A 26,597-nucleotide genomic window follows, 5' to 3' on the forward strand; every position below is an offset into this window, starting at 1 on the left:
CCTACCTAAGGGCCCATACATTAATTATGTCACGCTGAATAGAGGAAAAATTTACCACCCCCTCTCCCTATCGTCACGTTTTTCCTATTCCGTCCCCCTTAGAGCGTGACATTATATATGCATCAACCCTATAGCACGGAAATCAAGCAGTGACAGAAGTTGAGAGCAATCGACGTCACACGTCTTCGATCAAGCATTTTGAGGTTAAGCAGATGACATCTATCAATGCGCTGGAAGGTTCAAAGGATCACGCCACGGTAGGTTTCTGAGCGCAAGCCGTATGAATCTTTTTTGAACACGCTCGATTCTTAGATTCCATGTTACGTCGTTTGGAGCCCATACAACTGAAGCATTTTCTAGGATCGGCCTGACGAGTGAACAATACAATGCTTTTAGACAGTGTGGATCCGTGAAATCCAAGAGATGAAGCCAAGTTGACGATAAGCCTTGGAAATAATCGACGCTTATTCAGAATGAAAGGAAAGCTTCGAGTCAAATATGACACCAAGATCCGTCACTTGATCCAATCTGCTAAGAACAGTATAATCGATGCTGTATTCATAAATTATCGGGTCTTTGGACCGATAGAAGGTCACCACCTGACATTTCGCGACGCTGATGACAAGCTTGTTCGAGCGGCACCAGTGAACGAACATGTTAAGCAACCTTTGCAGAAGAAAGCAGTCCTCGATGCAGCGTACCACCATAGAGGTAACTCCGAGACCAGAAGGTCCCGAAGAAACGCACTCAACTTTTTGGCTCAGCTCTGGTACTGTCTTCGGCCCCAAGCTAATCGATGCACCCCTCGAAACATAGGAAAATCCGAGGGGGACGACTCTATCTACGATGCATAAAATATTGTGTTTTGCTGTGGCTAGCTGCGCGCACGCTGATTAGATAGAAAGAAGATTGATGACGATTCTGAAGATTTCCTGCAAAAAGATGATGCGCGATGCAAGTTGATGCGACAAATGAAATAAGATTTTTCGAAGATTGATTCGTTAGTATGAGATTTGTTGAGCATCTAAACTTGAGATTTAGATCTGTCGCCCCCCTCGGGAAAATCCACGAACCCCTCATTTTATCTGTCAAACTTTCATAGCGAATCAAAACAAACATAGTGTAGTACTAGAATATCGACTAGAATGGGGTACGCTTATAGATGTGCTTGGGACCAATAGGCTAGTCAAGTAGTGAGCTAATTGCATAGATGCAGCGTCATTGAAAAATAACACAAACAGTAACGGTCCCATATTATTTCCTTACAGGACATCGGACGTGCTAGCAAATGGCGATGAAACATAAGATCCATGTTAAACGTACAGCCATAGAGGTAACTCTAGGACGAGAAGGTCCCGAAGAAATGTGCTCAACTTTTTAGCTCAACTCTGGTACTATATTCGGTTCCAAGCTAATCGATTCACCCCTCGAAACATAGGAAAATCCACTAACCCCTCATTTTATCTGTCAAACTTTCATAGCGAATCAAAACAAACATAGTGTAGTACTAGAATTTCGACTAGAATGGGGTACGTTAATCGATTTGCTTGGGACCAATAGGCTAGTCAAGTAGTGAACCAATTTAAAATCGTTAGTTTCCACCGGTTGGTACAGCGTTCAGCCAGTCAAGTACGATGACAACCAAGACACCAAGCGATTTGAGGCTCTATTCAGCAGAAGGATGCAAATTTAAGACCAATTTTTTTCGAAAAGCTTGTCCATCCGTTCATCAAAACGGTGCAGATTTTCCACCAGAAATTTTCAATATAGCTTAATTTTAAATAAACTTGTGCCTTCATTTACCAGACCAGTGAAAGTTTTCCACCAGAAATTTTCTGTTCATTTTATTTATCAGAGCAATGTAAATTTTGCACCAGACATTTTCAATAAAGCATGCTCCTCCATTCACCAGAACGGTGCACCAAAAATTGTCAGTCACCTTTGTGGTGAAATTTTCAGGCTTTGCCTCTTTATGCAAATTTTCAGTTAAATTTGCACCTCCAAATTTTTAGCGTGATTCAATTTTTCCACCAGAGTTATTCATTTTGATTAGATGCACCACCTTGATGATATTTTTACACCAGAAATATTATATAAAAAGCTTTTTCTTCGATTTACCACCACGAAGGTGAATTTATTCAACCTTAAATTTACCCTCCTCTTTTAACCCAATTTACACTAGCAATTTTTTGACCAAAAAATTTCATTGCAGTTGGTCCCTTTATGTACCTTTGTGTACCAATTTTCAGGCAAGTTATTTTACCTCCAAATCAAGTTATCAAGAAATCAAGTTATTTTTTATCATAATTTTGTAAATGTGGAAATAAAAATCTTATTTATAAAAGGAGGGGCAATCGCCCCACCTTGCCCCACCCTGTGCACGCCAGTGGAAGGCATCCAGTCGTAGGTTTGGAAATTGCAGCTATTGTTTACTCCTATCTATCTCGCAATCTACTCTTCTATATGGACGTCTGTCAAAATTTGTTCCAATCGAACCGTCAAAATGCACCGCTTTGCTCGATTGGAACAGCTTTTTTCAGTTGTGTGATGACAGTCGTCCATACTTTAACCACAAACGAAGTGACAGACGACTAACTGGCGAAGAAATCAATTAAAATAATATGGTTCGCTGTAATACAATTTTCTTAGAAGCTTGTGCCACCATCCACCAGATGGGATAGTATTTTTGTTTTGGTTTTGCACAAAGTTGATTTTGTGCACAATGATTCTTTGACAGTATGCAAAGAGTGTATCATTTTGTCATTTTTTTATGCATTTCAGTTTTGAGTAGAGTGAAAGAGATAGAAACAAAACATTCTAGTACATTTGGTAAAAAAGCTAGTTCAATCCAATAGTAGTGTTGCCATGTGGTACAATCCAGTAGTAATGGTGTTTCCATGTGGTACACTGAAAAATTGCAATAGCAGGTTAGTCACCAAAGTTTTCGAGCCGCTCCGTCTGTCACTTCGTTTGTGCTTTAAGCCTGGTACGCAGCTGAAAAGTAATGACGTTTTTACGTGCTACGGGATAGGACACGGAATGCAAAAGAAATTACTTTTCCTCAGCATTTCTTGACCCAGTACGCAGTTCAAAAGAAATCGGTAAAGGAAAGATCGATTACATTAGTATCGTGATCGACATGAAGGTGGCGCATTCTGAATGCAATTTCACTTTCCTTGCGGAATGATGGTCTGATCAATTATTCCGTTAGGTAATGTTGGCGTTTATTGCAAAACTGATATTTTGGATGCATTTAAACAACATAAACACTAATAAGTGTTGATTTTACAATTTGCCCACATCTCCCTATAATCTCAAAATTTAGCAGACTATAGCTGTCAAATTTTCTTTTGGGAAAAATCCTCAAAAATTACTTTTCCGTTTTCTTTTCAGCTGCGTACCAGGCTTTAACTAGAGGGCTTTAGCTATACGAAGTAGGCAACGATTGTTCGTATTTGACAGTCGCCTCCCCCTCCCAGCGGAAAACAGCAGGAGGTATAAAGTAAATTGGTAAGCCCCTCGCGATCCGAAAATCGTTGAAAGTGGTTTGTTTACACTTCTATAGAGATCAACTGGTGCAAGTTTGATTAAAGAAGTCCATCGCGTTCAGAAATAACGTCAAATGAAACTCGAAAGAAGAAAAAGTATTGTGCACAAACACCTGGAAAATCCGGAGTGGTCCGGTTCCAAGCTGACTAAAGTGCTGAAGATGCCGAAAACAACAGTTTGTCAAGCGCTCAAAACCTACCAGGAAACCCTGAGTGTGGAAAGGAATTAGCGGACCTACGAAAAAACTGGAACCATGGATCGTCAGCTGCGCAGCAAGATGTTGAGGTACGTTAAAGCCAACCCCGGTCTTTCGATCCGAGATGTGGTCAGAAGGTACAACGCCAACTTTCAAACGTTGCGGAACATCCTTGCGAGGGAAGGATACAAGCCGTGCAAAGCCAGTAAACATCCGAACCGGAACATATTTTCGCAATGATTTTAAATAAATTTTAATATATCAATTCTCATTTCAACATGAGCAGCTCATGCAACTTTAAGTTTATAATGTATCATACTATGTTGGCTCGTTATTTGCTTGTCGAATGTCGTCGTCGTCGTCGTGTTTGTGCGTTGAGGTTGTGTTTCAGAAAGGCAATCGAAGTGCGCCATGGCCGCTATTAGATGCGTTTTTTTTTCATTGGTTGGTTGATGGCAATTTACGCTGCTGTGCTAGGAAGGAAAGGCGAGAGTGTTGTTTTATAACACCGGTTGCAGAAGTAATGTGTTTAATACCCGGCAGCATACCTATGATAGATCTTCGAAATCACCGTGATGTTATGGATTCCTTTGCAACAAATCAAGTGAGATTTTTCCTTTATTTATCTTTTAACTTTCATTTCATTATTATATGAAATAGTATATGCTGGGTATGGGAGAGTCCACTAGGGCACCAGATTGAAACAAAATGGATGGGGAGAGTGGAAACACTGACTCCCTGTCTTTAACATTTCGTGAAAAGAGGGTGGGCTCTTCTCCCCAATCATTGGGGTATCATCCTGTTGGATAGCCTGATTTTTGACTGATTGTATAATCCCGTTTTTGGAAGGAGATTCTTATTTATTCCGTGGATGCTCGTGGGCGTTGTTGCCCACGGATTCACCCAAACCATTTTTGGACCTTCTACAATGGCAGGTTGAGTACAATTAGAGGTTATTGAACTTGATCAAGTCGAACAGCAAGGATAGTCTACAGTCTACCATGTTGCTATAGTGAGTGATAGTTCCATATTATCATATCATAGTCGACATAAACAACAAAATAGTTTACAAGCTTGTATGGAACACTGCTGATTTATGAGAAATTACGTTTAAATTTACATGAAATATCGTAAAAATTTACACCAAATGTAGCGTTAAATCGTATGCGCTATATAGCACAAAAATGTTCATAAATGTTTTCAACGGTGTTGTATTTTCCTAACTCGGCATTGAACAGATCAAGTTAGGAAGAATATCGAGTTACGGAGGTAAATTTTGTAAATTTTTATTGAAAAAGTAGCCAAATGGAAAAAGTTACGACACCAACCGCACGACCACAAATCCCATTTTAATTATTGGTTTTATAGATAGAGAGATTCCAAAAGCCAATGGGGCCTCCCTTAGCTCAGTTGGTAAAGGCACAGCTATGAATCAAGACTATGCTTAAGGCGGCTGGGTTCAATTCCCGGTCTGATCTAGAAATGTTTTGGGTTGGAAAATTTCACGATTCATGATTGTATTTTTGTCACACAATATAGGGAAAGTGGCTCTAATGTTGACCTATGGATCTAAGATTGGGCCCATCGCTAAAAATCTGCTATTTATCCATTTTATCTAGATGAACGTGTCATTGGGACGGTACCAGGCATGGGAAATCATTTGCATTCATTTCGTGCATTCATTTACATTCATTTGCCTCTAACTTTTTTCATCAACAGCATTCCGCAAAATGATGTATATAACTTTTGTAGGTTTTATTATTAACAAGCCAAATCCGTATCTCTGATGCATGACAAACCAGAGCGAACAGAAGCCACTACTGTTTTTCAGTGAATGTATTTTACATTCACTGAAAAACAGTAACAAGTTCTGCCCGCTCTAGTTCGTGATGCATAAGAGATACAGATTTGATTTTTGAACAAAAATTATAGCTAATAACAAACCCTACAAAAGCTCTATACATCATTTTGCGGTATGCTGTTGATGAAAAAAGTGAGAGGCAAATGAATGTATGAAATGAATGTAAATGATTTTCCATGCCTGGACGGTACTAATGGATATTTTGTGTCGCTATCAAGGAATCAAAAATATCACCAAATGACAAAATGACAAGCGATCAACGAACCGAATAATAACGCTATGTCAGAAGTGCAAAGCAATAATGATATAATCTTCTTTGTTCTTTTTCATGACAAGCAGCCCGTGCGACACAACTCACTCGGGGCGGTAGAAGGAAACGAGCAAATTGTTGGCAAACTGCTTCACGAAGTAGAGCCGAAGATGATACACGTGTGTTAATGGGATTTTTTTTTGTTATGTCTTTTCTCGATTCATATCAAGCTATGTCCTCATCCGTGTATATTGCAACAAAGCAGGCAAGCAATATATCATTATCCTTTTACCACTCGGATCGAGCTATGTTATAGAACGAGTTTGTCATGGTAGTCGTAGCAACCGTTTTGTCTGTATCGTTGGCTGCTTTATGTGTTTGGATTCGCTGGTTGCTATTGAAAATTTAGTCGATTCCTGAATTTATGTATGGGCCCAAATAAGGGGCATTTAGGCCGACATTACATCCATTTTCCCTATTTAAAAAAAAAATCTTTCTCTTTAAGTAGGTATTGCTAATTTGATCCGTGGTCATAAAATCATTATGGTCTTAAAATAATTATTATTTTCTAATTCTCCATCTTGCTCGGTCGACTAAACTGAAAAAAAGGAGCCATGGACTCAAAGAAAATCCACCCATCTATTCAGAACTTCGATTGAACTTTATCCACGGAATAGAAGAATTTGTATTATATTTGAAAAATTGTAACTACACAGCAAAACATAAATTTTAATATTACATCCAAGTGGATGCACTTCAATCATGTCGAAAATCTCATGTAATTTTTATGGCCACACATATAAACAAATGCAGTAAAAGCAACGTAATGTCAGCACATGCACTGCATTAATGATAATTTTGCCCTTTTTGGCTAGTAATATTACACCATATTTTCGACACGATTGAAGTGCATCCACTTTGATGTGATATTAAAATTAATTTTTTGCTGTGTAGTTATCCTATAATACATTGTATGAGTAATCAGAATCCACAAATAAAATTGATTGTATTGTATGAATTGCGAGAACAGAACATAAAAATAAATCAAGCCTCAATAACTGGTTAGTTCTGCGTATTTCTGATCGACGATGAAAGCTAAAGGCAACATGAGCTCACTTCTCACATCTGACACCACGAAACTGATCCCAACCATGCAACACCTGTAGTTTGATGAATCCACGCCAACAAGTTTTACTTAATATAGTCACCCGGCTCCAGACGGTGCACTCCATTAATAACTTAGCTCGAAGCAAGTGTAAATGTGTTCAAATCCACAGAATAAATTCCATTCCTGTCTCACTCGCCTACCAACAAACCACCGGCGGCCCTCGAAATCTCACCATTTACATTTCCGCTTGAATCAAACGATTGCACCTTCTCAATCAAACCCGAACCCACCAAAGAGGTGCAGGCTGTATACAAGGCAGCAACAGCACCGTTCAATTGCAACTAACGGGATGAATTAGAATAAGCAGTCATTGCCTAAAGATCTCCTCGACTCTGTCCGTATGTACCAGTTCGACGCTGATTAGATTTTAACGATCGATGGTAATTGCAACTGCAGGTAACCTTGGTGTCCTGCCTGAGCTGTCCGACTGTCTGTCGGACGGCTAGAATTGCGGTCAATAGCGGTGTGACGGTTCGTATAGACCCATGGATTCTCAACGTTCCCCGGCCGAGCAGTCAAACTCGCCCAACATCGCTTCCTTTCATGTGCTTTTCGGTTAGTGGGGGTTCGCAAACCCCAGGTTGAGAATCGACGGTGGCATAGATGATCTGTCCAAGATTTACTTCTTGAACGACGGCGCTCGTGTAGTACCTACCTATATGCACTTTAGTTGGTTAACCCTGGCCATACATTTTCTTGCAGATCAATTTTGGCGATTGTCACGGATTGCCGTCGCCGTCGTTGGTCTTTGTTATTTTGTTTGATTTATTGATCGGTCTTTGTTAAGAAGGCAAGATAAACCGGGTGTAGTACCGGTTTTTTTTTTAAGATTTGATGTCTGCAAAATTTGCGATTATGAATGTGATTACACAAAAAATGGCAAAGATTAATCGTTCCCATCCGGTGACGACCTTTAAGTGCTAGTTATTAAATTTCCGTAATTCCGTGACAGCGTGGTGGACTGCAGAATGGACTTTTGGCTGAGCTTTCAAAATTCCTTGACGCCACCAGAGGATCATTGAAGAGGGAAAAACTTGATGGCGAAGGTACCGGTTTGCTTTGCCGTTCTTTGTTCTCAGCGAGGTGGGAGGTGAGAGAACAGGTTTAATCGAGAACATGACCCTGAAGATATTGGCATGCATATTGAGTTTGTCTGAGAGTTGACTGACCTATCCTGGAAACTGTGTTATGGGTTGATTGATTAAGCTACTTCACCAGAAAAAAAAAACGAACAACAATCAAAAGAAGGCATAATCTCATTCGGGATAATAGCATTCGGGGAAGTGGCAATCGGGGTAATGGAATTCGGGTTAATGTAGCATAACCGTTTTGATTAGTGTTATCAGTTAATTGTTTTATCAATTAATCAGTTAATTGAGGGTGTAATTGCATGGATAAAAAAGAACCAATAAAATTCCATCAAAAGTCACCTTGATTTGCATACAACACAAATACAGCTGGATGGAAGGTACATGTTGTATGTATCTCAAAATTCTGACCAGCTGGAAAGAAGATATCTTTACAACGATCTTCATGAGGTTATATCTATCCAAATAGTCAGTACAAAGAAGTTCCTGGTACTACAATAAAGTCTGGAACGCGCAAAAATTGGTCAACTTCAAATTTGTGTATTTCTGTGAAAAATGCATAAAAAAAACCCTGAAATGCTGCATTTGGAAGTTGAGTGTATAATAGACTGATGCAAAATTTGACTTTTTCGCTCCACAGTGCTTAAATGGTTTCAAATTGGGTCCTGATTTGCCTCCCAAAGTTACAACTCATTTGGTTAGAAACAGACTTGGCACAAGTCATTTGAAGTTTGCATGTAAATTACTATGGGAAATCTCAACTTTTTGATCATTACCTTCTATTATTTTTCCATATTGAGCTGCGAAACAGTTCGATAGCCATTCTTATAGAAAAATTTCTCAGCTACAACTTTGCTGAAGATTGTTTCTATGTAAAACGAGACAGGAAAAGTTATTAATTATTTAAGAGATTGGTAAACTTATGACATGATCAAGCAGCTGCTCTGTAGGCAACACTGTATTTTGCAGTGTGACATAGTAGCCGTGATTTTTGTGTCCTATTCAACGCCCCAGAAGCACCAATGTTGCCTGCTGAGCAGTTGATTGAGCATGATCATAAGACATCAGCGCATTGAACCATTGATAACTTTCGATCCTTGCATTTAATCAAAAAGTTGCAGCTGGCAGCATTTAAGCAAAGTTGTAGCTGGTAAAATTTCCTACAAGTATAGTGGAAAACTTTAAAAGCAGACCGATATGGTGAATTATTAGATAGACATGAACAAAAATCTTGGTTTTACCATAGTAATTTCCATACAAACTTCAAATGGTTTGTGCGATCTCAGTTTCTCACCAAATGGGTTCAAATTTTGAGAGGTTAGTCAAGATCCGATTTGGAATCGTTTAAGTATTGTGGAGCGAAAATTTCAAATTTTGCATCACTCTAGTGTATATACAATGGTCGCTATGATGAGTTTCTATCTGGACTCTTGGCGCAACAAGATACTAACAAAACTTACTGCACGTGAAGTTGGCGGAGTCGATTTGGATCTTCTCGTTGATTCGGGATCTGATGCCAATCTAATTCCAGATTCAGTGTGGGAAAGGTTGAAACAAGCGAAGTTCGTTGTACGGCAATGCACCAAGGGAAGCTCTTGAATCCTTAAAGGCTACGCAAGTAATTCACCGTTGCCCATCATAGGAACATTTGTAGCAGACGTTACTGTTGGAAATAGTTCAGTTGAAGCAGAGTTTTATGTTGTAAAAGGAGGGCAGCGATCCTTACTCGGTGATAGCACTTATAAAGAGTTGGGTCTTCTCAAGGTTGGATTAGATGTGTATCGGGTTACAAACGAAACAAAACCATTAAAAATGTCCAAGTGCAGATCCATATGGACCCGAATATGAAGCCGGTATTTCAACCCATTTGGCGAATTCCCATACCGCTTGAAGAGGCAGTTAATCGGAAATTGGAGTAGTTTCTGATCAAGGATATTATCGAGGTTAAGGCCATCGTTCGGACATTTTGAGCCGTTTGTCTGTGATTTGGGTGGTTTTCCAGGAAACGTCCCGAAAATCCTGTGAAGGAAAGCGTATATCGGGAAACAAATTCCGTCCGATTGTAGCCAAGGATTTTGTTTTCCTAGTGGGGTAAAATTTGGGTGGAAAAGTGCATTCAACTTCAAGTGGTGTGCTATTTCCGGGAAAGTGGCATTTCCACCCAAAAAGAATATGCACGTGAGTGTATATGTGCGCGCAAGGAAATGCAATCTTGCGCCTATGTTTTCCCGGGAATTTCCCAAGAAAGTATACCATATTTTTATACCAGGACATTCTGCAGACTATGCACAACATGATGGTATACATAAACATATGATTTTCGAAAATTTGTAGCATGGTTTTTCAATTTCCAAACCATGCGCCAAACATTCTCGCTGTAAATTCGTCACGGACATAGTAAAGAAGCAATCAGCAATTACGCATTTGTTTTACCACGTTGCCACATTTTCTTGTTCGTAGGTCCACGAGTCCTTTTTCGCTAGTTCGCTCATCATATCAAATTGATCAGGAATTCTTACGAATGTCAAAAATTATATCGAAGACCTACGACGGATCGGAAATTGAAATTGAGATCTCCATATATTCTTTCATCATATCAAACTGAACAGGAGTTCTTCAAAATCTTATCTTATCTATCGAAGACCTACGACTTATCGGGAATTGAAATCGAATCCTGCATATTCCCTCATCACATCAAATTGATCATTAATTCTTCCGAATAATCAGAAATTATATATAAAACGTATGACTAATCGGAAATTGAAAATGAGTTCTCCATATATTCCACCAACACATCAAATTGATCAGAAATCCTTCTGTAGACATTCGGGCAGTTAGAATATATTTCAAAATACAAGGATGGTCAAAGATTCTTCCAAACTATCAGAAGTTATATGGAAACCCTTCGATTGATTGCAAATTGAAATCAAATTCTCCATTAATTCCTTGATCATATCATATTGGAATTATCAGGAATTATTCCGAATAATAAGAAATTATATCGGAAAATGAAATCGAGTTCTCCATATGTTCCCTCATCACATCAAATTGATCAGGATTTTTTCCAAATTATCAGAATTAATATCGAACACGTATGACTAATTGGAAATTGAAATTGAGTTCTCCATATATTCCACCAACACATCAAATTGATCAGAAATCCTTCTGTAGACATTCGGGCAGTTAGAATATTTTTCAAAATACAAGGATGGTCAAAAATTCTTCCAAACTATCAGAAGTAATATGGAAACCCTTCGATAGATTGAAAATTGAAATCAAATTCTCCATTAATTCCTTGATCATATCATATTGGAATTATCAGGAATTATTCCGAATAATAAGAAATTATATCGGAAAATGAAATCGAGTTCTCCATATGTTCCCTCATCACATCAAATTGATCAGGATTTTTTCCAAATTATCAGAATTAATATCGAACACGTATGACTAATTGGAAATTGAAATTGAGTTCTCCATATATTCCATCAACATATCAAATTAATCAGAAATCCTTCTGAAGATCTTCGGGCAGTTCGAATGTATTTCAAAATACAAGGATGATCAGGAATTATTTCGAAATTTCACCGAATTATCAGAAGTAATATGGAAACCATATGACTGATTGGAAATTGAAATCGATTTCACCATAATGTGTACCCTATGTACCATATCAAAGTGTTCAGAAATTCTTCCGGATTATCATAAATTATATTGAAGGTCTTCGACTAATAGAACAATTGCAACCAAGTTTCCATATATATCTCAATCAAATCAGGTTGATCAGGAATTCTTTCGAATTATCAGAAATTATAAAAAAAAACTTCCTGATCAGAAATTGAAATCAAGTTGTCCTTATGCCCTTACCATATCAAATTGATCAGGAATTCTTTCGTAGACCAAAAATTGTATCGAATACCTACAAATGGTGGGAAATTGAAATCGAGTTTTATCAGGACATCTTCCGAATTATCAGAAATTATATCGAAGACCTACGACTGATCAGAAATTGAAATCGAATGATCCATATACACCCTATCAAAGTGATAATGAATTCTTCTGAATTATCAGAAATCATATTCAGGGCCTTCGACTTATAGAAGAATTGTCATCGATTTTTCCATATAGGTATATCTTTATCATATCAGGTTGATCGGCTATACTTCCGAATTATCAGAAATTATATCGAACACATACGGCTAATTGGAAATTAAAATTGAGTTCCCCAAATATTCCCTCATCATATCAGATTTATAAGGAATTCTTCCGAATCAGCAGAAATTATAAAAAAAGACCAATTACTGATCGGAAATTGAATTCGAGGTCTTTGTATATTTCCTCATCATATCAAAGTGATCAGGAATTCTTCCGAATTATCAGAAATTAAATCGAAAATCTACGACTGATCGGAAATTGAAATCAATTCTCCGTACATTTATCACATCAAATTGATCAGGAATTCTCTCGAATTATCAGAAATTATACCTAACACGTATGACTAATCGGAAATTGAAATTGAGTTCTCCATATATTCCATCAATATATCAAATTGATCAGAAATCCTTCTGAAGACATTCGGGCAGTTAGACTGATTTTAAAAATACAAGGATGGTCAGGAATTATTTTGAAATTCTTCCAAATTATCAGAGGTTATATGGAATCCCTACGACTGATTGGAAATTGAAATCGCATTCTCCATTAGCTCAGTCGGTAAATGCGCAGCTACAAAGCAAGACCATGCTAGAGGTGACTGGGTTCAATTCCCGGTCCGGTCTAGGAATTTTTTGGGTTGGAAAATTTCTCGACTCCCTGGGCATAGAGTATGATTGTACTTGCCACACAATTATACTAATGCATAAATGGTAGCAGGCATCGAAAGCTCTCAGTTAATAACTGTGGAAGTGCATCTAGAACACTAAGTTGAGAGCACGCAATAAGCTAATATGCCATAAGCAATAAGCTTGAAATGCGAAGAAGAAGAAGAATTCTCCATTAATTCCCTCATCATATCATATTGATCAGAATTGTTTACGAATTATCAGAAATTGCCACTGATTGGAAATTGAAATCGAGTTCTCCATATATTCCATCATCACATCAATTGATCAGGAATTCTCCCGAATTATAAGAAATTACATCGAAGACCTACGACTGACGGGAAATTGAAATTGAGTTCTCCATATATTCCATTAACATATCAAATTGATCAGAAATCCTTCTGAAGATCTTCGGGCAGTTTTAATGTATTTCAAAATACAACGATAGTCAGGAAATATTTCGAAATTCTTCCGAATTATCAGAAATTAGTTGGAAGCTTTACGGCTGATCAGAAATTGGTATCGAGTTTTCCGTATATTTTCTTATCATGTCAAATTGATCATAAATTCATCTGAAGATCTTTTCAGTTAGAATGTATTTCAAACTATAAGGATCTCAGGAATAATGTCGAGACCTTCAAATGACCAAAAATTGAATCTGCATCGTTTGAATAGTATCCCACCATATAAGAATGATCAGGAATTATTCCAAATTCTCCCATCATATAAGATTCTTTCGATTCATCAGAAATTACATAGAAGCCTTACGGCTGATCAGAATTTTTTTCTCCGAAACACTTTTTATTGTAATTCTGGTTTATTGTAAGAATTTCAATCACATGAATAGTGCATCGCAATTTCATAAAAAAAAATAATTAGGAAGTCATTATCCAATCTTAATCTAAAGAATTTGAGCGTGTGTGGGTGACAACAAATATAGTAGGTGAAACTTTTATATTCGCCACAGATTATGATTGTAATATTTTTATTGAAATATTCTTCCAAATAGCCGCACACATATGTTATGGTAAATATAATTGGCTAGCGCAACTTGATTATAATTATAACGCATCCTACTAATTTGGGCATGTTGTAAATAAATTTCATCCTTCCAACGAATGGATTTTTTTTATGTTTCCATCATCAATTAACAAAAGGTATTATTTTGGGGTATTTAATTGTGCGAAAAAAGGGCATAAAATGAGATATCATACTCCCAATGCAGAAGCAATTTTTTGGTGAATCTTTAATACTTTCAAAAAACTCATGTCCTCTTTAGAAAAAGCTTGATACTTTTAAAAGAATTGTACACCATATTCTTGATAAAATTCCCAATTTTTGCAAACATCTTTTTGTTTTTTTTGAAAAATAGAATGTCAACTTATTTTTAGTTATCTTACGTTTCTCTTCTACACACCATACTTGGGATGATAAAACATGAATGAAATGTATTCGAAAAACAAGAACATTACTTGTATCATAAAGGGTGATACGGTCAAAATTTGGTCAATATCAACTTGACGTATTTTTTTTCAATTTTGCATTTAAAAAACCTGAACACCCCTCATTTTGAAGGTGTGTGTGTGTAGAATGTTGCTCCTATTTTGATTTTGGTATTCACTCTTCAGTTGTCAAAATGCCGTCCAAGCAAGAAGAGCAGCGTATCAAAATTTTGCTCGCGCATCGCGAAAATCCGAGCTACTCGCACGCAAAGTTGGCAAAATCGCTAAAAGTTGCCGTTACAAATGTAATTAAAGTGTTTGGGGAACGTTTGTCGACAGCCAGGAAGTCTGGATCGGGGGGAAATCGAAAACCGGAAGCCGCTGAGACGACAAAGAGAGTTGCCGGTAGTTTCAAGCAAAACCCTAACCTCTCTCTCCGAGATGCCGCAAATAAGCTGGGTGTATCGTCTACAACCGTGCATCGAGCCAAAAAACGAGCCGGACTATCGACTTACAAGAAAGTAGTGACTCCAAATCGCGATGATAAACAAAATACGACGGCCAAAGCGCGATCCCGGAGGCTGTACACGACGATGCTGACGAAGTTTGACTGCGTGGTAATGGACGACGAAACCTACGTCAAAGCCGACTACAAGCAGCTTCCGGGACAGGAGTTTTATACGGCAAAAGGAAGGGGAAAGGTAGCAGATGTTTTCAAGCACATGAAACTGTCAAAGTTCGCAAAGAAATATCTGGTTTGGCAAGCCATCTGTACCTGTGGCTTGAAAAGCAGCATTTTCATAGCTTCCGGGACTGTCAACCAAGAAATTTACGTGAAAGAGTGTTTGAATAAACGTCTGCTGCCTTTCCTGAAGAAACACGGTTGTTCCGTACTGTTTTGGCCAGATTTGGCATCTTGCCATTACGGTAAAAAGGCCATGGAGTGGTACGCCGCCAACAACGTGCAGGTGGTTCCCAAGGACAAGAACCCTCCCAACACGCCAGAGCTCCGCCCAATTGAGAAATACTGGGCTATTGTCAAGCGGAACCTAAAGAAGACCAAAAAAACTGCTAAGGGCGAGCAGCAGTTCAAGGCAAACTGGCTTTCTGCGGCGAAGAAGGTGGACAAGGTGGCTGTACAAAATCTGATGGCAGGGGTCAAGCGTAAGGCCCGGCAATTCGGATTTGGAAAAGCGGAAGCCTAACTGAATATTTTTCCTGAATTTTATACTAATTGAACTTGAAAAAGAAATTTAATTTGATTTTTTAAATAAACGATTTCACCGATTTACACGCGTTTTCCCTTGACCAAATTTTGACCGTATCACCCTTTATAATGAAGTTATAATTCGGTATTGCAACTCATAATTACCTGTTTATAACACATTTATAACTGATGGTATTTGATGAAAATTTGCTAGTCATGTGTACCACTGAAATATAACTTATTACTTTCATATTTTAAATAAGTTATATATAAGATGTATTCATATTTGCTCACGTTTCTAAAACTGACATACGAAAAGATGTTGTTTATAAGGCTAGCAAGTTTTCACCAAGTTTTTTTTTTTATAAAAATGTTTTTTTTTTTTTTCCTTTGGTTTGTTTTTTCCGTCGATCTTGTTTTCCACCAATGCTACCGACGTGCCAGGAAGGCAGCTCCCACACCTGGACCCTACCTATCGACCCATCAACTCATGAACCGGGGACCAACGGCTTTACTTCCCATCCGAAGGAAGGCGTGATCAGAGATGTTATGCCTCAGAACATCCCGGTGGCGCCGACTGGGATTGAACCCAGGCCTGCTGGGGTAAGAGGTAATCACGCTTACCACTACACCACCGGCGCCGTTATATAAATATGTTGTAAACCGATAATTGAGACATTCAATACCGAATTATAACTTCAAGATAAACAGCATGTCAGAAAGGTTGAATACTTCACAAAAACAATACAACGGGTCTAAAACAAGACGTTTTGCAATAAATTAATATAGAACTTATTCACAACTGGGATTTGTTTTATTTGTCAAGAACGATGTTGCAAGTGATACTTGGGAACGGACCGTCAGAAAATTGTAAGATACTGCGAGAAAAAATCTAATTCATTTCAAGTCCTGTCAAGAGTTCCTCAGGGCTCGCACTTCGAACCTCTTCTTTTCATTTTGTACGTTAACGATATCTGTCTTATTTTGAAAAAGCTCAAACTGCTTATTCATGCTGATGAAGTACATGTTTTTTTAGACGTGGTGTTGTAAAAGTTTGTTTGATAAAATAAATAATATATAAAATAAAAGATTTACGAGTTTTTCTAGATTCTAAATAAGCAATTGTGGATCATTATAACACAATTATTCTTAAAGCAGGCAATTCATATTTATTTTTTAAAGTAATTTTATTTTATAAAGCGTTTTGGTTTCCACTTTACACCTTACACAATTGAGCGAATAGAGTCAATCCAAAAGTAGTTTTTATTATATGAGTTAATTGGGATGGACAGCATTTCTTCTCCCATCTTATGAAGCATGTTGCTTGTTAATCAACATTCAGGTATTGAAATGAGCATCGTCTCTTGGTCTCTTCCGTAAACAATATAGCTTCGCAACGCATTGACTCAGGTTATTTATTATCAAGACTTAATTTTTATGCACCGTTTCCAAAATTGCGTAATAGACATTTGTTCGCGGTAGATCGCCACCGCACTAGCTAAGCGAAATATGGACCGATAAGTCAGATGATATCTATATATAATGAAAACTGTGAAATGATAGACCTAAATATGTCAACGCTAAAATTGAAAAATAATTCCAAGCACTGCGAAATCATAGATCATAAGTAATGATATTATAATATAATCTACGATTTTGATTAACGACTAACTAAATAAATAAATTGATAAATTGATATAATATTTCCTTATCAAATCGAAATTATTAAAAAAATTTATGAAGATCTTCGGTCAGTAAGAATGCATTTCAAAATATAAGAATCACATGATTAAACATTAAAAATAATTCCATTGAATATTCTCTCATCATATGAGGTTGATTAGGAATACTTTCGAACTATCAAAAATTATATCGAAGACCTTGGACTAATAAAAAAATTGAAATCGAGTTCTCCATATATTTCTTTATCATATAAAAAAAAATCCTTGGTTTGTTTCCGTCGATTTTCTTTTGCGTACTGAGTACCATGCTACCGGCACCAGGGAGATAATTTCCACACCTGGACCCTACATATCGGCCCATCAACTCATGGACTGGGGACCAACGGTTTAACTTCCCTTCCGAAGGAAGGCGTGATAAGAAATTTTATTCCTCAGAAAACCCCGGTGGTGCCGACTTGGATTGAACCCAGGTCTTTTGGGAATCACGCTTACCACTACACCATCACCGCCCCTTTTATAACAAATATATCAGCAATTCTTCTGAAGATCATCAGTCAATAAGAACGTATTTTCATAACATAGCGTTGATCAGGAATCATGTCGAAAATCTGTAAACGGTCAGAAATTGAAATAAAATCCTTTGAATATTCGTAGTTTTGCTACATTCTATCTGACCGACGATCATCATCATAATTACTGATCACTTTGATATGATGAGCGAATATATGGAGAATCGATTTCAATTTCCTGTAAGTCGTAAGTCTTCGATATAAATTCTGATAAATTGGAGGAATTACTGATCAACCTCATATGGGACGATAATATTCAAAAGATTGAATTTCATTTTAAGATCATTTGAAAGACTTCGACTAACCATCTTTATATTTTGAAAATACATTCTAACTGACCGAAGATCTTCGGAAGATGACTTGATATGAGAAGCGAATATATGGAGAACACAATATAAATTTTTCTATAAGTTGGAAGTCCTCGAAATAATTTCTTATAATTCGGAAGAATTCCTAACCAATTTCATATGATGTAAGAATATTCAAATGGTTTTATTTCAAGATCATTTGAAGATCGTCTACATGGCTCCTGATCAATGCTAAATTTTGAAAATACATTCTTACAGACCAAAGATAATCAGAAGGACTCCCGATCACTCTGATATGACCAGGGAATATATGGAGAGCTCGATTTCAATCTCCGATCGTAGGTCTTCGTATCATTTATGATAATTCGAATGAATTATTTATCAAACTGACATTGTTGGACGGATTCAACGGATTTAAATCAAATTTTTGATTATTTGAAAGTCTTCTATATTATTCCTGATCATTATTACATTTTGTAAATACATTCTTACTGACCAACTGACAATTTCTGTTCAATTTGATGGAAAAAGGATATATATGGAGAGCTCGATTTCAATTCTTCTTTTAATCGAAGGCCTTCGGTATAATATATGATAATTCGGAAGAATTCCTGATCACTTTGATATGATGAAGGAATATATGGAAAATTCGATTTGGATTTCCGATCAGTCGTAGGCCTTCGATATAATGTATGATAATTTGGAAGAATTCCTTGAATTCGGAAGATGTCCTGATAAAACTCGATTTCAATTTCCCACCATTTGTAGGTATTCGATACAATTTTTGGTCTACGAAAGAATTCCTGATCAATTTGATATGGTCATGGAATAAGGAGAACTCGATTTCAATATCTGGTCAGAAATAGTTTTTTTTTAAATAATTTCTGATAATTCGAAAGAATTCCTGATCAACCTGATTTGATTGAGATATATATGGAAACTTGGTTGCAATTGTTCTATTAGTCGAAGACCTTCAATATAATTTCCGATAATCCGGAAGAATTCCTGATCACTTTGATATGATGAGGAAATATACAAAGACCTCGAATTCAATTTCCGATCAGTAATTGGTCTTTTTTATAATTTCTGCTGATTCGGAAGAGTTCCTTATAAATCTGATATGATGAGGGAATATTTGGAGACCTCAATTTTAATGTCCAATTAGCCGTATGTGTTCGATATAATTTCTGATAATTCGGAAGTATAGCCGATCAACCTGATATGATAAAGATATACCTATATCATATATAAAGATATACCTATATAAAAATCGATGACAATTCTTCTATAAGTCGAAGGCCCTGAATATGATTTCTGATAATTCGGAAGAATTCATTATCACTTTGCTAGGGTGTATATGGATCATTCGATTTCAATTTCCGATCAGTCGTAGGTCTTCGATATAATTTCTGATAATTCGGAAGATGTCCTGATAAAACTCGATTTCAATTTCCCACCATTTGTAGGTATTCGATACAATTTTTGGTCTACGAAAGAATTCCTGATCAATTTGATATGGTAAGGGCATAAGGACAACTTGATTTCAATTTCTGATCAGGAAGTTTTTTTTTATAATTTCTGATAATTCGAAAGAATTCCTGATCAACCTGATTTGATTGAGATATATATGGAAACTTGGTTGCAATTGTTCTATTAGTCGAAGACCTTCAATATAATTTATGATAATCCGGAAGAATTTCTGAACACTTTGATATGGTACATAGGGTACACATTATGGTGAAATCGATTTCAATTTCCAATCAGTCATATGGTTTCCATATTACTTCTGATAATTCGGTGAAATTTCGAAATAATTCCTGATCATCCTTGTATTTTGAAATACATTCGAACTGCCCGAAGATCTTCAGAAGGATTTCTGATTAATTTGATATGTTGATGGAATATATGGAGAACTCAATTTCAATTTCCAATTAGTCATACGTGTTCGATATTAATTCTGATAATTTGGAAAAAATCCTGATCAATTTGATGTGATGAGGGAACATATGGAGAACTCGATATCATTTTCCGATATAATTTCTTATTATTCGGAATAATTCCTGATAATTCCAATATGATATGATCAAGGAATTAATGGAGAATTTGATTTCAATTTTCAATCTATCGAAGGGTTTCCATATAACTTCTGATAGTTTGGAAGAATTTTTGACCATCCTTGTATTTTGAAAAATATTCTAACTGCCCGAATGTCTACAGAAGGATTTCTGATCAATTTGATGTGTTGGTGGAATATATGGAGAACTCATTTTCAATTTCCGATTAGTCATACGTTTTATATATAATTTCTGATTATTCGGAAGAATTAATGATCAATTTGATGTGATGAGGGAATATGCAGGATTCGATTTCAATTCCCGATAAGTCGTAGGTCTTCGATAGATAAGATAAGATTTTGAAGAACTCCTGTTCAGTTTGATATGATGAAAGAATATATGGAGATCTCAATTTCAATTTCCGATCCGTCGTAGGTCTTCGATATAATTTTTGACATTCGTAAGAATTCCTGATCAATTTGATATGATGAGCGAACTAGCGAAAAAGGACTCGTGGACCTACGAACAAGAAAATGTGGCAACGTGGTAAAACAAATGCGTAATTGCTGATTGCTTCTTTACTATGTCCGTGACGAATTTACAGCGAGAATGTTTGGCGCATGGTTTGGAAATTGAAAAACCATGCTACAAATTTTCGAAAATCATATGTTTATGTATACCATCATGTTGTGCATAGTCTGCAGAATGTCCTGGTATAAAAATATGGTATACTTTTTTGGAAAATTCCCGGGAAAACATAGGCGCAAGATTGCATTTCCTTGCGCGCACATATACACTCACGTGCATATTCTCTTTGGGTTGAAATGCCACTTTCCCGGAAATAGCACACCACTTGAAGTTGAATGCACTTTTCCACCCAAATTTTACCCCACTAGGAAAACAAAGTCCTTGGCTACAATCGGACGGAATTTGTTTCCCGATATTCGCTTTCCTTCACAGGATTTTTGGGACGTTTCCTGGAAAACAACCCAAATCACAGACAAACGGCTCAAAATGTCCGAACGATGGCCTTAAACAAGAACCAGCATCTTGGGTATCACCACTTGTAGTCGTCGGAAAAACCAATTGTGAACCTAGAATCTGCCTGGATCCGCGCCGTGTTAATGAAGCGGTTCTTCGTGAGAGACACCCGATGCCGGTTGTAGACGAATATTTAGCAGAGCTAGGCAAAGCAAAATACTGGAGTAAGCTGGACATCAAGGAAGCCTTTTTACAGGTCAAGCTAGCACAGGAGTCACGGGATGAGACTGTGTTCATTACTAGCAAAGGGTTCTACCGTTTCAAACGTCTTCCGTTTGGCCTTGTCACCGCACCCAAGTTATTTCAAAAGGTCATGGTTCAAATTATGGTAGATTGTGAAGGAACGTATTGGTACCTAGACGATGGAATCGTTGAAGGCAACGGACGCGAGGAACATGATGAGCGGTTGAAAGAGGTTCTGAAACGTTTTGATGAGCGCAAAGACGAACTGAATTGGGATAAATGCGTATTTCGGGTTACAGAAATAATATTCTTGGGTCACAAAATTACCTCCGATGGAATTGCTCCGGCAGATAACAAAGTGGATGCCATCCGATCATTTCGACGGCCGGAAAACGAAGCAGAAGTCCGAAGCTTCTTAGGTTTAGCCAATTATCTTAACAAATTTATACCAGACTAGTGGCTCATCCACACTCCGTACGTTAACCAAGAAAGATTCAAAATTTGAATGGTCTGCACGACATCAAAATTCCTTTGACAGTTTTAAGGTGATACTCTAAGGAAGCCTTAGTGTGAAACTTTAAAGGCACAAATGTCAGCTTCCAGCTGACATTTGTGCCTTTGAAGTTTCACGCTAAGGCTTCCTTAGAGTATCACCTTAAGGCGGCGATGACTGATATTCTGAGGTTGGATTTGTTTTAATAAACATGACAGAACGACGATAATGGCAGATGCTAGTCCCACAGGTCTAGGGGCATTATTGATACAAACTGATTCAGCAGGACACAGTCGAGTTGTTACTTGCACGTCAAAATTTCTTACTGACACTGAAAAACGCTATTGTCAAACAGAGAAAGAAGTCCTAGCGATCGTTTGGAGCCTAGAGCGATTTCAAGTATACTTATACGGCAGGCAATTTGATATTCTGACAGATTGTAAGGCATTAACCTATCTATTTACTGTAAGATCACTCCCATGTTCCAGAAAAGAGCGATGGGTTCTTCGACTCCAAGCTTTCGATTATTTAGTGACTCATATTTCCGGAGAGAAAAATTTGGCAGATGTACTTTCAAGTTTGAGTACGTTAGTACCAGTGTCATTCGATCCGAGAGAAGAACTTTTTATTAAACAAGTTGTTTTGTCGGCTGCAACATCCGCTGCCCTTCGTTGGGAGGATATTGTTAAAGCGACTAAGGAAGATCTGGAACTGCAAGAAGTATTAGAAGGATCGCTCATGATGGACATTTGGGAATGCGTACCATGAAGTCCCACCTTCGAGCCGCGGTGTGGTGGCTAAAAATGGATATTGCGGTGGAGGCATTTGTGAAAAAGTGTCGAGGATGTCTTCTGGTTTCAACTGCCGACCCCCCGCAGCCCATGGTCAGGAAGGAGATACCAAATGGTCCTTGGGAAGATATCGCGATAGACTTTCTTGGGCCACTTCCCAATGGAGAAACATTACTGGTTGTCGTAGACTACTATAGTCGATATGTTGAGGTCTGTGAAATGCAACAAACCACAGCAAAACATACAATCGAAGAGCTAGGCAAAATCTTCAGTCGTTTTGGTGTGCCTGTTACCATACGAGCTGACAACGGCCCACAGTTCAACGGAAGTTGTGAAGAGTTCAAAAATTTCTGCGATGAGTTTGGCATTCGATTAGTCAACACTATTCCCTATTGGCTTCAACAAATTGGTCGAAAAATTCGCTCAAAGCTGCCACAAATCCCAGTCAGTTCTCATATGGATGAAGACGTACGAGATCATGATAAATTGCAGAAGGAAAAGGGAAGTATAGCAGCCGATGCGAGACGCCGGGCACGTACCAGCGAGATTGGGGTTGGAGATCGAGTTTTAATGAAGCGTATGCGTAAGCAGAATAAACTGAGTTCTGGATTTGCACCCGAAGAATTTGTTGTCGTCCGGAAGACGGGTGCGGACACATCAGTACGTTCAACGGAAGATGGGAAGGAATTTCGACGGAATGTTGCTGACCTTAAACGAATTGAACCTGAAGACAATCAACAATCAGCGCAGGATGAACACATGGATGCGGAATCGATGCATGTTAAGAAAGTGCATCGCCAACGTGCTGCAGTTGATTCAGCGTCATCAAAAGAACAGCTAAAACGTTCAGAACGTGTACGAGCAGAACCTATTATTTTTTGGACTATATCCCGCACTAACACTGAGTATTTCAAATAAAACTAAGGGGGGTTGTAGGGTGTAGATATGTGTCACACCCCTAGAGAGAGCTAATGTCCTATGCGTTGCACAATGGGTGTCCTATTCCTCGACTAGGAAAGGGAAGAGAGGAGGTAGAAGAAAGAGACGGGGAGTAAGACCTAGTTAGTTAGTCGGACGGAACGTAGAACTTTGGCTGAGAAAAGACTTGGTGTAATAAAGTGGTTTTATTAAAATTGGAATTAATACTCGTGTTTTCTTCCGAACTGTCCCTCACAATGTGAAGTCGGATTTCAAGCAGCTTCCGGAACAGGAGTTTTATACCGCATCAGGAAAGGGATGGTGGCTTAAATTTTCAAAATCATCAAACTATCGAATCCCGAAAAAATATCTCGTCTGGCAGGCCATATGCACGTGTGGTCTAAAAAGCGGCATTTTCATTGCTACGGGAACCAATCAATCAAGAGATCTACGTCCAGGAGTGCCTGGAAAAGCGGCAGCTACCATTTCTAAAGCAACATAATAGACCTGTGCTGTTCTGGCCGGACTTGGTGAGCTGCCACTATCACGGCAAGAAAAAAATACTCAAAATTAAAAAACTCAACGTTGGGTTCTATCATTTGAGGTTCGCCGTTGAGTGAATCAGAAAAGCGGCGTTGGTTAAAATTTACTCAACTATTGAGTAATAATAAATGAACACAAATATAAGTATATGTTCATTGAGGTTGCTCTTATGCGCCTTTAACCGTTTCATTTTCACAAGCGTTGATAGACGAGTGGTCAACACACGGGCCCCGTAATCTCAACGTCCATGGTTCGGTTCCAGTCTGCTCCGTTTTATTATTTTTTTGTCAACTTGGTCAACGTTGATTCATGATCAGGATTACTCAAAATTGAGTTTTCTTCTTTAACTTAATTTTACCTAGCCCCACGGAAGCCACGTGATGAGTGAAAGGAACTCAAATTTGGGTACTTTTTTCTTACCGTGTGGGAAAAAGGCAATCGAGTGGTACGATGCGAACAACGTGGTTGTGGTACGCAAAGACCACAACCCTCCCAAAAGCGCAGAACTCCGCCCTATCGAACGGTATTGGGCCTTGGTCAAACGGAATCTCAAAAAAACTAATAAATCCATGGAAATCAAGCAGCAGCTGTTTAAATCTAACTGGCGTTCGGCGGCGAATAAGGTCGATGAGACCACTGTGCAAAATTTAAAGGAATTGGTTAAGCGGATGTCACTGATGCTTCATTAAAAAATAACTTTTTTTAATTACACAATTTTAAAAATATCCCCCCCCCCCTCCAGAAAGCCATAAACATAGACACGGTACAATTATGCAAAACATTAAAGCTAACTTCTATTGGACGTTAGTCATTAGATATGTTAAGTATAAGACCGAAAACTAAGAAGAATACTAAGATGAAACAGTCGGAAGAAAACACCTATTTTAGTGTCCTCTTTCACGGTCCCTTTCATCCAATGAATACCCCCCGTATGCAAGGTGTTTTTTGGGTATGCTGCCCCCTCGGTCGAGTTGAAATTTGGCGCTCAATTTTAGCAAAGCAATCACACCAAAATCAGAGATGTCACATTTTTTAATTACCCGATTAACAACTAATCGATTATTTTTTGTTCGCTGTGCTGTCATTTTTCCACCAATGAAAGTGCAGATCATATTTGAAATGATGGGTGATGATCCTCTGGAGGAGTTAATGCTTATATAGGCATGATACAACCGATCACAAATATTTTGCTTTTCGGTTAGTTAATCGATTAATCGATTGTTCGAATAAAAATCGGACATCACTAGTTGAATATGAAACGTCATTTCAAATATAAGGGCTCTTCATAAATAATGAGACGATTTGAAAGGGACCGGGACATAACTTTTCAAAAGGACGTAAGTCGCAAAAATAAACAAATCGATATTTCGCATCTATGGGAATATAAAATACATGCTTTTCCTACGAGTTAATGAAAAACAAGGTTTGAAATTGTAATGCATTATGGAAAATATATTTAATGAACGCCCTATGTGACCTTCTTTCATTGTTTTTAAAATGGTGTTGATACACCCTTTTATTGTCAACATGACTTAACTGTTAAAATTTGATGGTACCACAAAAACTGCAGCTACGCTCACAGTGCAGCGTCGTATGTGAAAAAACAAAGCAACCACTATCAATCAGCAAATGCGTCAAGTTTGTATGTTTGTTTTTGTATTTGCGGGAGCAACATGTTTATTATTTTAAAAGTATTCTAATAAAATTGCACTTTAATCTTGACTTTAATATTGAACTTCACATACCAATCTGACCAGCGCTTTCTTAATACGAAAAACACAAAACGTATAACATCTGACAGCAGATAATGCGGTGACCCTCTCATCTCCGCTTTTAACATCGATATTATTTCACAACTCTGGGTAGCTATGTAAATAAACCAACCAATCGACAATTCCTCAATGCTTTTCGAGCTGCCGACGTATCTTCACTGCAAAACAAAAACCGGTGTATCTGATTTGACGTATGTGAAAACCCTTTTGTCAAATAGACGAATCATGCAGGGTGTATGTAACAATCAAGGTGTGATACCGACGAATCAATCAGGGTGTATGTGAGTAGTACACAAGTAAAAGATGTATGATTTTTTTTTATCAAAAGTCTTGTCCGTGTATGCAAAACTCGACATTTTTCACAATTCTCTTAAACGCTATCCCTGTATCCAACTAATAGCTCAAACAGATATAAAAAAAAATAGCATTAACTTTTAAATAGCATTTAATAATCTCATATAGACATTGCTATCCAATGTTTCTAATTTCCTATCCAATGTTACATACGTCCTTTTGAAAAGTTATGCTTGTAATCCCAAATTAAAGTGATTCCTTGTAGAGCCCAAAAATGGCCGCTACGTAGGCTATACATGCACTTCCACTTCGAATTTTCAATTACACAAATCTTGGAAATCAGTGCACAATTTCACCTGAAATTGCAGTGCAGC

At 37.7% G+C, this 26,597-nt stretch overlaps 1 protein-coding gene across 2 annotated transcripts in view; it reads right to left on the reverse strand.

The window, feature by feature from the left end:
- The window catches only part of DAT (Sodium-dependent dopamine transporter), a 110,757-nt gene that overhangs the window by 59,938 nt on the left and 24,222 nt on the right, over window positions 1-26,597 (reverse strand). The window lies entirely within an intron of this gene.

Source organism: Ochlerotatus camptorhynchus, unplaced genomic scaffold (genome assembly GCF_037179485.1).
Source record: "Ochlerotatus camptorhynchus isolate MF236.1 unplaced genomic scaffold, CSIRO-AGI_Acam_v1.1 ptg000257l, whole genome shotgun sequence".
NCBI classification, from domain to species: domain Eukaryota; kingdom Metazoa; phylum Arthropoda; class Insecta; order Diptera; family Culicidae; genus Ochlerotatus; species Ochlerotatus camptorhynchus.